Source organism: Petaurus breviceps, unplaced genomic scaffold (assembly GCF_028583685.1).
Source record: "Petaurus breviceps papuanus isolate PSGF00001 unplaced genomic scaffold, PetGlider_PUasm1.0 90667, whole genome shotgun sequence".
NCBI classification, from domain to species: Eukaryota; Metazoa; Chordata; class Mammalia; order Diprotodontia; family Petauridae; genus Petaurus; species Petaurus breviceps.
In genome coordinates, this window is record NW_027187302.1 from 4853315 (window position 1) to 4869783 (window position 16469).

At 37.3% G+C, this 16469-nt stretch overlaps 1 protein-coding gene across 1 annotated transcript in view; it reads right to left on the reverse strand.

Annotated features, from left to right (window-relative positions):
• GJB7 (gap junction protein beta 7) overlaps positions 1–6727 on the reverse strand; it is a 17616-nt gene extending 10889 nt beyond the window's left edge. Inside the window, exon 1 of the mRNA XM_069065103.1 lies at positions 6244–6727. The gene's annotated coding sequence lies outside the window, so the exon portion shown is untranslated. The remainder of the gene's footprint in view (positions 1–6243) is intronic.
• Between the last annotated feature and the right edge of the window lie 9742 nt (positions 6728–16469).

Here is a 16469-nt window from a genome sequence, read left to right on the forward strand (position 1 = left end):
TGTGTGTGTGTGTGTGTGTGTGTGTGTGTGTGTGTGTGTGTGTGTGTGTACAGTAAGGTTTCCCCAACACTCCTCTCACTTTTTGGAGGCAACTGGGGTTAAGTGACTTGCCCAGCATCATAGAGCTAGCAAGTGAACTCACATCCTCTGACTCCAGGTATACTCTGTGTACTGCACCACCTAGCTGCACTCTTCATTCCAGCGCCTTACCTCTGTCGACCCCGTGTGCAGTTTGCCTGGTTTACATTTCTTTGCATGTTCTCTCCCACAATAGAGAGGATGCTCCTTTAGGGCAGGAATTGTCTTTTGCTTCTTTCTGTATCCCCAGAACTTAGCATGGTACCCGGCATGTCATCGGTGCTTAATAAATGCTTATTTGCTGATATTAATAATAATAACTAGTATCTCAATGGCACTTCAAGATTGGCAAAGAGCTTTACAAATATCATCTCATTTGATCCTCACAACAATCCTACAGCGTAGATGTTATTATTATCCTCATTTTTACAGTTGGGAAAAGTGAAGCAAACAGAGGCTAAATGACATACCTGGGGTCACACAAGTAGTAAGAGCATGAGAGTAGATTTGAACTCAGGCCTTCCTAAGTCCAGGCCCAGAGCTGTCTCTACTACACCACAGAAGAGATTTTTGTTCTTCCCTTCCTGCTTCTAGTTGACCTCAAAAATAATTGGTCTGGCTATATATAATTAAATTCTTTTTTCTGAACTGTTTATGTCTAATAATCCATAACAAAATAGTGATTATGTAAAACCTTAACTTTTTAAGATTAACTTTTAAGGTTATTATTATATTTACTTACTTTTATTATTTATTATATTTAGTATTTACAATACCCTACCAAAGTCTTACACTGATGGCCTGTCATGTCATGGAGGTGACCTTGGGTTCTGGAAGGTTATTCCACTGAAATATACCATCTGACTGGAAAGCCTTTGAATTTGGATCTGTTGACAGATTGTATATTTTCCAAGGGGCAGTAAGTTTGTAAAGGCTCATCCTCAGGTTATAATAATAGAATCATAGATTTGTAACTAGAAGATATATAACTTATAACCCTAGATTTCACTGGTCAAATTCTTCTCCCTTATTTTACAGATGAAGAAACTGAGGCTTAGAGAGGTTAAGTAGCTTTTCCAGGGTCACACAGGAAGTGGGAGAGGAGGGATTTGAATCCATGTCCTCTGACTTTAAACTCAGTACTCTTTTCTCTTTACTCGTGCCACATGGTGATGAATTTTTCAGCCACAGAAACTCTTGAAGACCATCTGCTTGCTAAGAGTTGGAGGGACTATTATATGGAACCTCCACCAAGAAGAAGTCACAGACCCATGAAGTCCTCAAGCATTGCAACACTATATCAATTTCTTATATGTTCAGTCTTCAGGGTCAGTTGCTAGTCATTCATCCAGAATTTTCTAAAAATTAAGGGGAACTTTAGCCTCAAGATAGGCACTGAAAGTGGAGATGGCAGCAGGGAAAATACCAACAAACGAATGAAAAAGCATTTATTATGTGCCTGTGCTAAGCACTGAAGATATAAAAAAAAAAGTGAGATAGTCAAGGAACTTCTAATGTTAACAAGAGAAGATAATGTAAATAAGGACAATATATATGTTCAATAAATTCCAGTGGTTCTCTATTGTGTCTAAAACACAATACATTCCTCTATTTAACTTAGTCTTTTACAACCTGGCCCCCACCTACCTGTCCAGTTTTATGGGACATTACTTCCCTTCCTACACTGTACCCTATAGCCTAATTTGCCTTTTTGCCTTTGCTCACACGCTGTCTCCATGCCTGCAAATGTGCCTGCAATGCTCTCCCTCCTTGCTGTCATTTCTTGGTCTTCTTGGCTTCCTTCAAGAACAGGGACTCCTTTTTTTTTGCCCTTTTGTGTATTTGTTTTGTGAATTATACATAGTAAGCACTTAATAAATGCTTGTTGTTTAATGTAATGGGAATGGAAATTTAAAGATCTTCCCTGCCCCTTAATAAGCCTAATGGAATTTGAAGACCTTCCCTGCTTTGAAAATGTACTCTGCCCTCTAATAGACTAAATGTAGTCACATGGAGCCTATGGTGGGAGGAGTTTGCTGAAGAGTGGGGCAGAGCCCAGAGGAAGTGGGCAGTCAGAGCAAGCTAGAGGGTTGGGAGGAGAGGACACTTCCCAGGGAGACAGATAAGCTTGTGAGTAAATATTGATCTTGTATTGGTTTGTGGGAAGGCTAAAGGATGGTGTGGCTCTCTCTGCTGTTCTCTTTGCTACTCTGATGGAATTGGCTTACTGGTTTTGGGATTCAGTTTTCTGGTATCTGAATAAAAGGTTTGTTTCTGTCTTATATATGGAAAGTCTGTTACATTTTGTGATCAAGCACCATGCAGGTTTATTTATAGTGACTATAGGTGCTGTGACTATTGCATTGGCACTACATTTAATGACTACCTCCCAGTCCCACTATTCATCTACTCTTCAATTCAGAGAGCCCGTCACTTACCTTTGTATTTTCTCATCCTCTGTATTCCATCATTTGAAAAATTCTGTTATTTCTCCCTTGAAAAATGTTTCTTAGATTCTTCCTTCCTACAGTTCCACTGCCATTTCTCTAGTTTAGACTCACAACACCACCGGTCTGGTTTCCTACAATTATTTCTTGATTGGCCTTCTTATTTCCACAATATCCCTATTCCAATTCATCCTGCATACCGCTGCCAGATCATCTTCCTAAAATACTGTTTTTTATCATATCATATCCTGCTCAGGAATTTTTAATGACTTCTCATTCCTGGTCAGATAATGTCCCAAAGTTTTATCTTGACATTCAAAATCCCCTGTAATCTGTTATCCTTACCTATGCAAGTTGGTTGTTACTGCTGTCTAGCCTAAATCCTTCACACCAACCAAGCCATCTCATTCTTCTCTCATACCTCCCCTAACCACACACACACTGTACCAAGTTTTGTTTTGGTCTTTTTTCCTGGAATAATTTGTCCCACTTTTTCCATCTTTTCACACTTCTTCCCACTTTTCAAAGACAATATTAAGTCCCAAATCCTCAATGAAACCTTCCTTGACCCTCATTTACCTTTCTTTGATAAGTACTCCTATAGCACTTAGTCCATACCACCCAGTTTAGTATTTATATGCTAGCACTTACTTCATTACTTGAGGGATATTCCAGGTGCAATGGTGCACCTAGAGTAACTGCTTCTAGAAAGTCTGAAGCTGGTAAATCCCTTAAGTACAAGAGTCCTGAGCTGCAGTAAAACTAAATCTAGCCATTTATCCACACTAAGCTGGACACTAATACGGAGAGCCTCTCAGAGAAGAGAACCATCAGGCAACCTAACACAGGGCAAACCTGTCCCAGTCAGAAAAACAGCAGTTTAAAACTTCGGTGCCAGCCAATATTAGGATCTGGCCATGAGTAGCTGCCACATTTTCCCTGGCCAAGAGAGGGAAACCTCTAAACAAAACAAAGCAACAACAACAACAAAAAAAAAAAAACCTGGTCAAAAACAAAACAAAACTTCAAGGATCTGTATTTTGTTAATATGGGTACTCACTCCACTAATAACAGCTCACAACCTTCTATTAGTCTTCCTGTGAATGAATAATTAATTCGCCATCCTAAAACCAATATGATTAATAATCTCTGAATTTAACTAGACTGGTTCTTGGATGAAAGATATACAGTCCATTACTAGGCCCATATTCAAAGCTTTTCCAGAATGATAGGTTATGCCAAAGGTTATGCTTTGCTGATGTACCTTTGAGAAGACAAGGTCATAGCCATACAAGGATGAGGGATTAGAATCAAATTTTGGTGGAGGATACTATCTCATACTGTTCTTGAAACACTTATACAAGGTAATCTCCCTGCGCTCCCAGGAAGATTAAGTTCTTCAAGAAAAGGAATATAGTGTTTTCCATTTCTTGTGTGTCTCCCACAGTCTCTAGTCCAGAATCATCTATGACGATTTCTTATTATAGAGTGAGTAATAGATGAACATGTGTTCTAGAACTACTTTCTTGGTTTTTAATCTCCCAATGACTAGCACTAATCACTAAATCAATTAATAAGCATATATTAAGTATGTATGATGTGCTGAGATAAATATAAAGAGAATAAATACAAATAGATACAAAGTAGTTGAATTTAAGATAGGTAGGGATGCTGGACCCTAACAGTTGGGAGAGGAGTGATTTGATAAAAAAAAAAGGGGGGGGGGGAGGCAAGTAAATACTTGGAGAAAAACCCTGTTTCTGTTGCCAGAGAAGATGGTAATATTAGTGGGTAGGAAACTTCCCTACATTCCTATTTAGTTAATCACTCTTCTCTGTGTGTTTACAGAAACAATACCAACTTTGTTTTTTGCACTTGAACATTCATGCACATTGCATGAATATTAAATGAACTAAATATTTCAAATGAAGCCCATTTCTAAAGGTTTATTGAAAAGGAATTTTTTTTGAAAACCAACATAAAATAGCCCTAAGCAAATTCTATTTTGAAAGGTCTTAACATGTGTTTTTTAAAACAAAATCTTAACCATAAAAAAGCAGTTCTGGAGAGCTAGGATCTCCTCAAATTTATCTTTTCTGTAATTAGAATATACCTAAAATATCATACTTTAAATATTTTGCTGAGCTGATAATACAAAGTCTAAAGTCTGTATATATGTGAATGTTTTCCTATAGTAATTTCTTAATGAGAACAGTGAACCTGATCATAGAAATGGGGTAGAGAAAGAAGAGGAGGGAACCTAATGAATTTTTAAATCACTGGTTTAACTATTCTTTGTATAGCAAATATTTGGAAGTTATAATAAAGCAAAAATCTGAAAGTCATATAATAGAATAACCAGGGTCATCTGCAACCATGCATTTCTCATTTCCTGGATAAGCTTTGCCTAAGATGTGAAGGCTAGTGGTAATCCCTTGCAGTGGTATAGCTGTGACCCAAGCAGCCCTTACAAAATTAGAGGATCCCTTGTTGGAGGAACCCCAAAAGATCTACCTACAAGTCTCAAAATGGTTACTAAAGCCCTATGTTCCAATAACTATCCTAAGGCTCTGTTGTGTTAATTCATTGGAGGATATTGGGGACCACTAAAGTTCCACAAAATATTATATCTGCATGCAGTGTCTGGTTCAGCAAAACCCTTTCATGTTTCAGGAGACTATAGAAAATCCGTCACTCATCTTGTTGAGGGTTAATTCTTCTTCTGGCTCTTGATTTGCATGAGACTAGTGCAAAAAAAGTAGTGGAGAACAAGCTAGTTGAAGAACAAAGAAGACAGCTCCTCTTAATCTTAATTTCCTCTCTCCAAGGTTGTAAATATTACAAAGAGCTCCTTACATCCAGAGGCCTCAAGATCTGCTTGTTTATTAGCAAATTGTAATTAACAAAAGCAAGGGGACACCTTTTGCGATTTTGGGGATTTGAAGGAGAGAATAAGGAGACACATTAACTTCGAGTTACTCTTTGGACAACTCAGGAAATGTTCTGTTAACACTAATAAAGCTATCCACCTGATTTCCTTTTATCTCTTGAGATCAGGTTTCCAGTCCCAAATCTTGAATGATTCACCTAAACTCTCCTCACCATAGTTTCCTCTGCTTCAATTTCCTCATCTATAATATGGTAACTCAACCTAGGATTATAAGATCACAGAACTAAAGGTGGAAGAACCCCCTACTCTGATGGAAATGACAAGAAAATTAATTGAATTGTTACCTCATCTCCCCTACAAACATACACAGACCTGGTTTCCTACGAAGATACAAGATGTTTTTAATGAACCCTTATTTGAAAAAGCACTGTAACAATCTTCAGTCCTCACAACACAATGTCACTGAAAAATAATGAAATTTTCCTATGGAGTACCATTAGCAAGAGGCCAGCATAAGAAGAATGTATACTCTTAGGGCATCAGTAAAAAACTCTAATTCTGATGGATCAAATAAAAATATTCATGTCAACCAGACAGTCTAAAGGGATAGTTTTACTCTAGGACAGCTTGTTAAGTAAAGATATTGAGGATGAAGGGACAACAAGGGATAGCAGGTCCATTCATTTTGCCAAAGTTTATAATCTCTCAAAAGTTCCAAAGGAACTATTTCCATGAGGTTAGTTGTTCCCCACATCATTTAATACAAATGCAATCTTTCCCCCGACAAAATAATTACATCTTCTCATAATAGGAATAAGCTTGACTTACCTGCACAGCACAGATGGATTAAGGAGAGATCCAAGCGTTAGCTCAGGCCATTAAAAAATCATAAGTAGGTCATGTCATTTCCTTGAAAAGCAGTTGTGTCTTTAAAGCTGGGAAATGAATACTAGTGGTTTCCAAGGTAGTATAAACTAAACAGGTGTAACCTGAGTATTTGTTTTGGCTCATAATTTAAGTTAAAATAATCCTGTGTCTCTAGTGTGAGTAATGCATGCTAAGGGGAAAATGAAATTGAAATCAGTATCTTAAAGCTATCTATACATATGCAGTTGATTGAAAGTGTGTTCTTCTAAAAAAATATATGTTTTGATCACCCAAGTTAAGGCAATCAGAACAGTGTTATATCTCCTTTAAGATTATCAAAAAGCTTATTTACCCATGACTACCTATTGATGTCTTGTCATTTCTACTTTTACAGCATCTTTCCTAGATACCCTCTTCTCTGAACTCACAACTACAACCCTAGTGCAAGCTTTTAATACCTCATACCTGAATTATAGCTATAATTTTCTTGTATGATCTCCCTGCCTCAAGTCTCTCCCCACTCCAATCCATCCTCCACTTAGCTGCCAAAGTAATTCAAAATACTAGTCTAACCATATCACTCCATATTCAAAAAACTCCCTATAAGCTCTAGGACCAAATATGAAAATTTTTGTTTGTAATTTAAAGGTATATTTTAAATTTTAGATTGTTTCTATCTGCCAGGACAGTTCAATGTAAGAGATACCACAAGGAAGAACATAATTCATTGCCAAATGAATGGTTCAGAATGGTAATAAGTGTAACACAAATTTAGGGAAGAGAAACATGACTTCAAGCTCAGGTAATTGAGAGTTTGCAGAAGAGATAGGATATGAATTGGGTCTTGAAAGACAGAAATTAGCATTGTATGTTCATTACCTCAAAAATCAGCCCACTCCATTGTTGAGAGATCTGATTGTTTAAAAAAATCATTTCTAGCTCTACCCAAAGAAGGAACTCACCCAAGGTCATGCAAGTAGCAAGTGGCAGGCAAACTTAGGTCTAATGACTCCAAATTCAACGTATTTTCTACTGCATTATAACACCATCACCACCACCCCAACTTCTTCCTTTAGACTACCATACATTAGCCCTAATTTTGCTCTATGGAACAACAGAGAAGATCCTCCCTTTTTCATGGCAACCTTTTAAATATTTAAAGACAGCTTTATTTGTCTTTTATTCAGATAAAGTATCACTAGTTCCTTAAAATAGCTAATTTTTAAGCCCTTCACCCTTTGGTCAATCTTTCTTAAAATATGATATGATACCCAGAAATTAAAAATTTCAGATGTGGTCTGGCCACTACAGGAATACTTGTTCTAAATATCATCCTTCTACTAATTCACACTAAAATTTTATTCCTCTTGTTAGCAGCCTTAGCACACACTTATCTCATATTAAGCATGTAGTTAACTCCCTACTTTCTTCCATATTAACTGTTTCCAAGGAAGGTATTATCACCCTGTAAACATACATTCTACCCACTAGGCAAGTTTGATGTTCAGAGATTCAGGATTCACTTGCCTGGGACTATTTAACTTATTCTTTTATTTACTAGTGTTAGCATGACCATATTTTCATGTTCAAGGGAATCATTTTAAAATTTAGTTGTGATATAGAATGTTCAGAGAGTGGAAAGGGAATATTTAAACAGACAGCTAGATTGACTGATAAGCCTAGCCCCTGACACCAAAAAAATTCTACCAAGACTTATGTTTATCCTTATCTGGATGTAGATAGATGGATAGATACATATAGATATAGATATGTATGTGTATGTATATATGTATCCATGTTTGTACATAGATACACATATATTATATATGCACTTATATATACATACACATGTGCATCTTTTTAAAAACTACATAACAGTTCAAAGTTTCTTATACAAACCGTTTGAGGGATGGGGGAAGAGAGTGTATCGATTCTGTTATGGTTTGTATTTATTGATATTAAGTTCACAATGAAAAAGAACATTTTTAAAAATCCATGTTTTAAAGATAATCTTCTTCAAAATGGAAGAGAAAGGGCATAATAAGCAAAAAGACTAGATAAAAAGAGAGCATACCATGCTATTTATTCACTGTTCCCCATGTAAATCATCTCTGTGTTTATTCCTCAGACTCACGAAACTATTTATTTTTATTATAATCACTTCATTCAATATTTTGGGTCCAAACAGGAAGTTTTGGCCATACCTATTCTAGTTCACAAAACTTAACCCCAAAGGGCAATTTGTCATTTGTAGTAATCTAACCTAACTTATAATTTTTTTTAACTTTTCACTTTTTAGAGTGAGAAGAAAGAAGTTTAGTGTCCCTGGAAACTCTGCCCAGTGCCTTGGCATCATCAAATTAAGCAAATGTTTATTAACCATCTGCTCTCTAGCAGGTGCTAGGTGCTGGTATTACAAATATGAGTAAGAAACAATCCCTTTCCTCAATTGAATAGGAGAGATAAAACTATATAATATAATCAGAGAAAAAGAGGTCAAAAGTGCTATGAGAAATTCAAGGATAATGAATTTAAAGCTGGGAAGTACTTGAGAAGTCATCTACTTCAACCCACTCATCTTACAGATAAGGAAACTGAGGTCTGAAGAAGTTAAAAGGCTCACCCCAGATCCACATACATAATTAAGTAGCAGAATCAGGAGTTTAACTCAAGTCAGCAGACACCATACTCAAGTGCTATTTGGGACACTCAGGGTCTTTGGGGGAAAGAACACACTAGAGCTATATTTTGAAGAAAGATTAGGATTTCGATAGTTAAACAATTAATGGAAAGAGCCTGTGTTCAGGTGTGAATTTTAGAATGGTCAAGCGTATAGAAACAAGATAAGGAAGGAAGAGTATTGGGGATGATGAATACTCTAGTTTGGCTAGAAGATAGACTATATAAAGGGGAACAATGCACACTGAGGCTTGAAAGGTAAGCTGGAACTACATAGTGAAGGCCCTGAAATGCCAGGCTGAGGAATTTGTACTTTATTAAATAAGCTGTGGGGTGTAGGTGAGAGTTTTTCAAAATGATGCATTAGTAAGATTTAGTGGGCAATAATTTCAGGTAAGATCAGAGTAGAGATACTAGAAGTAGGGAAACTGGTTAGGAGATTAAATTATAATAGTCTAGGCAAGAGGTAGTGAAGTTGACCATATATTTGGGCTTAAAAACTTCAGAAAGAAATGATGAGGGGCAGAGATATTAAATGAATCTTTTTCTGAACATAATGCAATAAAATACACATTCAATGAAAGGTCTTTGAAGCAAACATTAAAAGCTAATTGAAAATTAAACAACTTAATCCTAAAGAATGGGCAGGTCAACATAGCAACAATCAATAATTTCATAGAAAATAATGACAACCGTGAGATAACATACTGAAATTTGGGGAATGCAGCCAAAGCAGTACTTGGGTAAAAATGTGTATCTCTAAACACTTTGGTCAATAAGAGAGAGAGAACAAATCAGCAAATTGAGCATGCAACTACTAGAAAACCAACAAATTAAAACCCTCCCTGATACACTACAATAGAAATCCTGAAATCCAAAGGAGAGATTAAGAAAAGTTAAAATATGCCATTTAACTAGAAAATATAGCTAGGAGCTGTTTGTTTAATTGATTAAATACAAGCCACTAGTTAATGACTTTAAAAAGAGAAAAAGGGGGCGGCTAGGTGGCACAGTGAATAGAGCACCTGCCCTGGAGACAGGAGGACCTGAGTTCAAATCCGGCCTTGGAGACTTAACACTTACTAGCCATGTGACCTTGGGCAAGTCACTTAACCCCAATTACCCCTCCAAAAAAAGGCAAAAGAAAAGAAAAGGGTAGAATACTAATGCATTGTTGGTGAAGTTGTGAACTGATCCATCCTGGAGAGCAATTTGGAACTATGCCCAAAGGGCTAGAAAATTGTACATACCCTTTGACCCAGAAATGCTACTACTAAGTATCACAAAGAGATCATATAAAAAGGGGGAAAGGACCTACATGTACAAAAATACTTATAACAGCTCTTTTTGTGGTAGCAAAGAATTGGAAGTTGAGGTCATGCCCATCAGGGAATGGCTAAACAGGTTGTGGTATATGAATATAATGGAATTTTTTTGTTTTATAAGAAATGATGAGCAGGAAGATTTCAGAAAAACTTGGAAAGACTTACATGAACTCATGCTGAGTGAAGTGAGCAGAACCAGAACATTGTACATGGTAACAGCAACATTGTGTGAGCATCCACTTTGATAGACTTAGCTCTTCTCAGCAATACAAGGAACTAAGACAATTCCAAAGAACTCATGATGGAAAATGCTATCCACATTCGGAGAAAGAACTATGGAATCTTAATGTTGATCAAAGCATACTATTTTTTTGCATTTTTTCTTTCTTGTAGTTTTACATGTAATTGGAAAAAAAATACTAGTAAGTGCGATGGGGGGGGAGGGGCGTGAAGGAGTAAAAGAAGGAGACCAAATTTCCAATATCAAAAGATGAAAATGGTGAATTTACAATCAATGAAGGAGAAGTAAAAAAAATATTAGTAGCTATTTTGTTCAAATACGTGACAATAAAATTGAGAATCTAAATGAAATGGATTAATATTTATGGAAATATAAGTTACCCAGATTAACAGAACAGGAAGAGAGGACTTAAACAACATTATCTTAGAAAAAGAAATTTAGGGGCGGCTAAGTGACGCAGTGAATAGAGCACGGGCCCTGGAGTCAGGAGCACCTGAGTCAATTGCCCCCAAAAAGCAAAAAAAAAAAAAAGAGGGGTGGCCAGGTAGCACAGTGAGTAACAGCACCAGCCCCAGTGTCAGGATGACCTGGGGGATCGAATCTGGGCTCAGACACTTAGCACCCACCCAGAAACTCCTGGCCGTGTAACCTTGAGCAAGTTACTTAACCCCAATTGCTTAGGGGTGGCCAGGTGGCTCAGCAAGTAAGATTATAGGCCCCAGTGTCAGGATGACCTGGGGATCGAATCCAGGCTCATATACTTAGCACCACACTCAGAAATAACTGGCCATATAACCTTGAGCAAGTTACTTAACCCCAATTTCTTTAAAAAAAAAAAAAAAGAAAGAAAGAAAAAGAAATTTAACAAGCCATAAGTAAACTCCCAAAGGGGGGAAAAAAAAACCAGGACCAGATATATTTACAAGCAAATTCTTCAGATATTCAAAGAACAATTAATTTCAGCAATATATAAACTGTTTGAAAAAATAGGAAAAGAGGGAATTCTACCAAATTCCTTGTATGACACAAATATGGTCTTGATAACTAAACAAGGGCAAGCCAAAACAGAGAAAGGAAACTATAAACCAATATCCTTAATACATATTAATGCAAAAATGTTAAATAAAGTATTAGCAGAGACTACAGAAATATATCAAAAAGATTATACACTTTAACCAGACTGGATTTATATGAGGAATATAAGACTGGTTCAATAATAGGAAAACTACAAGCATAGTAAACACTATTAATAATTAGAACAAAATAATATCATTTTATCAGTAGATAGGGGAAAAGTTTTTGACAGGATATAACATTTATTCTTGTTTTTTTAAAAAAAGCAATAATCATAGCAATAAAGGGAGCTTTCCTTAAAATGGTAAGTAGTATCTATATAAAACCAAAAGGCAATACTTATCTGTAAATTGTATAAACTAGAGGTCTTTCCAATAAGATCTAGGGTAAATCAAGGATGTCCATTATCACCATTACTATTCAATATACTGCTGGAAGTGCTAGCCATAACAAGTAAGACTAGAAAAAGAAATTGAAGGGATAATTACAGGCAAAGTGATATAAAATGTTTTTTGCTTTGTTTTTGTCAATGATATAATGGCTTATTTAGAGAATGCTAGAGAATTAAATAAAGAGTACAGATTAAGGCTTATCTTTTTTTCATAAAAATGTGGGAATTTATTTTACTTGATTATACATATTTATAATAGCTTTTATTTTTTCTTGTTTTTTTTCACTGGGGGCTGAGTAGGGGGAGGGAGGGAATCCAGAATTGAAAATAAAATTGAATTTTAAAAAGAATGAGAGTGATTGGGGGTGGAGACAAGATAGCAGAGTAGAAACAGGACTTCTGTATGGTTCCAGGTATAGCAGCAATACATGCAAAAATACATGCAATAAATGATGCAAATACATGCAAAATATCCAATACATGCAAAAAAATGATTCTAAACAAACTTTAGAGCTACAGAACCCACAAAGTGACAGAGAAAAACAAATCTCCTGCTGAAGGAAGCCTGACAAGAAGGGTCATCACAGCGCTCTGCGAGCCTAGCTCATTCCCAGCTGAGCCATGGTTTTAGCCCCAGGGTGGCCCCGACCAGCAGCAGCAGCTGGCGCACTTCACAAGAGTAAATCACCAGCAGCTGTAGCATTTTCCAGACTTCTCAATCCACAAATCCCAAAGACAAAGTAAAAGGTCAGTGCGCAACTTTGTTGGAACAGGGGGGGTGTGATCCAGCTGCTATGCCGGGAGCAAGAAGCAGCAGAGGTGCAGTAGCTGCGCCGCTACTGAGTGGGTGCTTGTGGAGCCCCTGGCCTCATATTATAGAGAGAACAAGTGACCATTCCAAGGGTGATCACTCTTGCTTTGACCTGCTTGCATCCAGATCACAGTCTTGGATGATGGTCCTGGGGTATGTGACCAGTGAGCCAGAGCATGTGGGGTCTGCAGAGAGGGCACCCAACTAATTGCTCTGGCAGCTGAAAAACTCCAGTGATTTGGGACAAAGCTCTCTCCATTCTGGAAACAGAGTTCTACCGTGGCAAAGAGCTCAAAAGTCAAGTAATTGGCTGGCAACATGAACAAGAAGAGGAAGCACAAACAGACCATAGAATCCTTTTTTGGGGACAGAAAGGATCAAGGCATGGAGGGGGAGGAAGACAGCGAAGTCAGAACTCCAGCATCAAAAACCTCCAAGAAAAATATGAATTGGTTACAGGCCATGGAGGAGCCCAAGAAGGATTTTGAAAATCAAGTAAGAGAAGTGGAGTAAAAATTGGGAAGACAAATGAAAATGATGCAAGAAAATCAGGAAAAGTGGGTCAACAGCCTGCTAAAGGAAACCCAAAAATACACTGAATAAAATAACACCTTAAAAAATAGACTAACTCAAATGGCAAAAGAGGCCCAAAAAACCAAGGAGGAGAAGAATGCCTTTAAAAGCTGAATTTGCCAGATGGAAAAGGAATTTCAAAAAGTCACTGAAGAGAATAACTCCTTCAAAATTAGATTGAAGCAAGTGGAAGCTAATAATGACTTTAAGAGAAATCAAGATACTATTGAACAGATCCAAACAAATGAAAAAATAGAGGCAATGAGAAATATCTCATTGGAAAAACCACTGACCTGGAAAATAGATCCAGGAGAGATAATTTTAAAATTATTGTACTACCTGAAAGCCATGATCAAAAAAAGAGTCTAGACACCATCTTTCAAGAAATTATAAAGCAAAATTGCCCTGATATTCTAGAACCAGAAGGCAAAATATAAATTGAAAGAATTCACTGATCACCTCTTGAATAAGATCCCAAAAAGAAAATTCCTAGGAATATTATAGCCAAATTCCAGAATTCTCAGGTCAAGGAGAAAATATTGCAAGCAGTCAGAAAGAAGTAATTTGAGTATTGTGGAAACACAATCAGGATAACACAAGCTAGCAGCTTCCACATTAAGGGATCGAAGAGCTTGGAATATGATATTCTGGAGGTCAAAGGAGCTAGGACTAAAACCAAGAATCATCTACCCAGCAAAACTGAGTATAATGCTACAGGGAAAAATATGGTCATTCAATGAAATAGAGGACTTTAAAGCATTCTTGATGAAAAAACCTGAGCTGAACAGGAAAATTTGACTTTCAAATACAAGAAGCAAGAGAAGCATGAGAAGGTAAACAGGAAAAAGAAATCATAAGGAACTTACTAAAGTTGAACTATTTATATTCCTACATGGAAATATGATAATTATAACTCATAAGACTTTTCTCAGTATGAGGATAGCTGAAGGGGATATATATGTATACATACACATATATGTATAGATAGGATGATGTATGTGTATATAAATACATATGTAAGTGTGTGCATATGTGTGTACATGTATACATAGACAGAGGGCACAGGATGAGTTGAATATGAAGGGATGATATCTAAAAAATAAAATTAATAGGTGAGAGAGGAATTTTTTGGGAGGAGAAAGGGAGAGATAGATTAGGGTAAATTATCTCATATAAAAGGGGCAAGAGAGTACTGTTACAATGGAGGAGAAGAGCAGGAAGGTGAAAGGGGATGGGACAACCTGATTCTCATTGAATTTGGCTTAAGGAGGGAATAACATGCACACTCAATTGGGTATCTTACCCTACAGGAAAATAGGGGGGTAGTGGATAAGAGGGGGGATGATAGAAGGGAGGGTAAATTGGGGGAGAGAGTAGTTAGAAGCAATCATTTTTGAAAAGGGAAGGGTCAAAGGAGAAAATAGAATAAGTGGGGGAGTGGGATAGGATGGAGGGAAATATAGTTAGTCTTTCATAATATAACTACTATGGAAATGATTTGAGTGACTACACATGTACTATCTATATTGAATTGCTTATCTTCCCAGTGGGTGTGGTGAGGAGGAAAGAAAGGAAAAAAAATCTGGAACTCAAAGTCTTAAAAACAAATGTTAAAAAAATTTGTTTTTTACATGCAACTGGGAAATAAGATATACAGGTACTGGGGTATAGAAACCCATCTTGCCCTACCAGAAAGTTAGGGGGGTGAAGAGGGAGAATATAAGACAGAACAGATTGGGGGAAGGGGTATTCAGTAGGCTTGCTGTTTTGGGGTGGCGGGTAGGGGAAAGACAGGGAGAGAAAAAATTGTAACTCAAAATCTTTTGTAAATGCATGTTAAAAATTTAAAAAAAAAAATTAAAAATTTATTAAAAAAAAAAAAAGAATGAGAGGGACAGCTAGGTGGTACAGGGAATAGAACACCAACCCTGGAGCCAGGAGGACCTGAGTTCAAATGTGACCTCAGATATTTGACACACTTACTAGCTCTTTGACCTTGGGCAAGTAATGTAACCCCAGGTGCCTTGCCTTCCTCCCTCCAAACAAGAAAAAGAATTAGAGTTTGAACAAGCATCAGGTGATAGATTATTGAGAGTTGGAATGGAATTTGCAGTGCATCTAGTCCAACTTTCCTCATCTTCCTTACCATTTTTAGAGATTAGGAATTAGGCCTAGAAAGGGAAGTTAAATGACTTGTCCAAGGTCACATAAGTAGTGAGTGGTTTGGTAGGAACAATGTTTTAATGCCTCCCATGTGTAAGTTAGTCTAATTTTTCTTCAAAAGGTATTGAAATTGTTTTTGAAATTTGATTGGGTTTAAGGGACTAAGGGCGCAGCAATGACAGTGAAGGCCATGTGGCAACACTGTTCTGACACAGCGGAACAGAGTCAGGCCTGGGCGTAAAGGGGCAATGCTCACCCCAGAATATGAGGGAATGGTCAAGCCCCAGTAGCATCAGTGCCCACGATGTGCTGGTTCCCCATAATGGAGGTTGAGAGGAATGGAAGCATAAGTATTTACGTGGAGGAACAGAGTCAAGTCCTGGCATAGGACAGAGAGGCCTTAGCAAAACAAGTAGTCTTGCCCAATCACAGATGGTCAGTGGCAACACCTGTTGCCTCAGATGTCATGATGGTAGGAGTGGTGGCCATTGATCCTACCAAAGCCTGAACACTGGCAACAGGCAGCATGTGGACCCCAAGGTCAGTACCCCATGAGTAACAGCACTGGCCCCAGTGGTAGGGCCCTCCCAGTTCACAGGACTCAACAGGATGGGCACTGGCATAGACAATGACAAAGGCATACCCACTCTAGCCATTTTCTTACTATAATAAAGATTTTATTGGCCCCTTCACATTGCTACAAATCCAACATGCAAGTGAATATTTAACAGTTCCTGGCTTGGAGTCCATGGGGCATAGGGCATGGGAAGTCATTAAAGACTGGGATTTTTGTTCTTCACTTTCCCATAATCAGTCACTCCTTTATGGAGCTATTGCCTTGTTTGTTTCTTTTGTTTTGTTTTGTTTTATTTTATTATATATTGTCTTTCTGTTTAATTTACCTTTAAATTCTTAGATACTGCCTACATC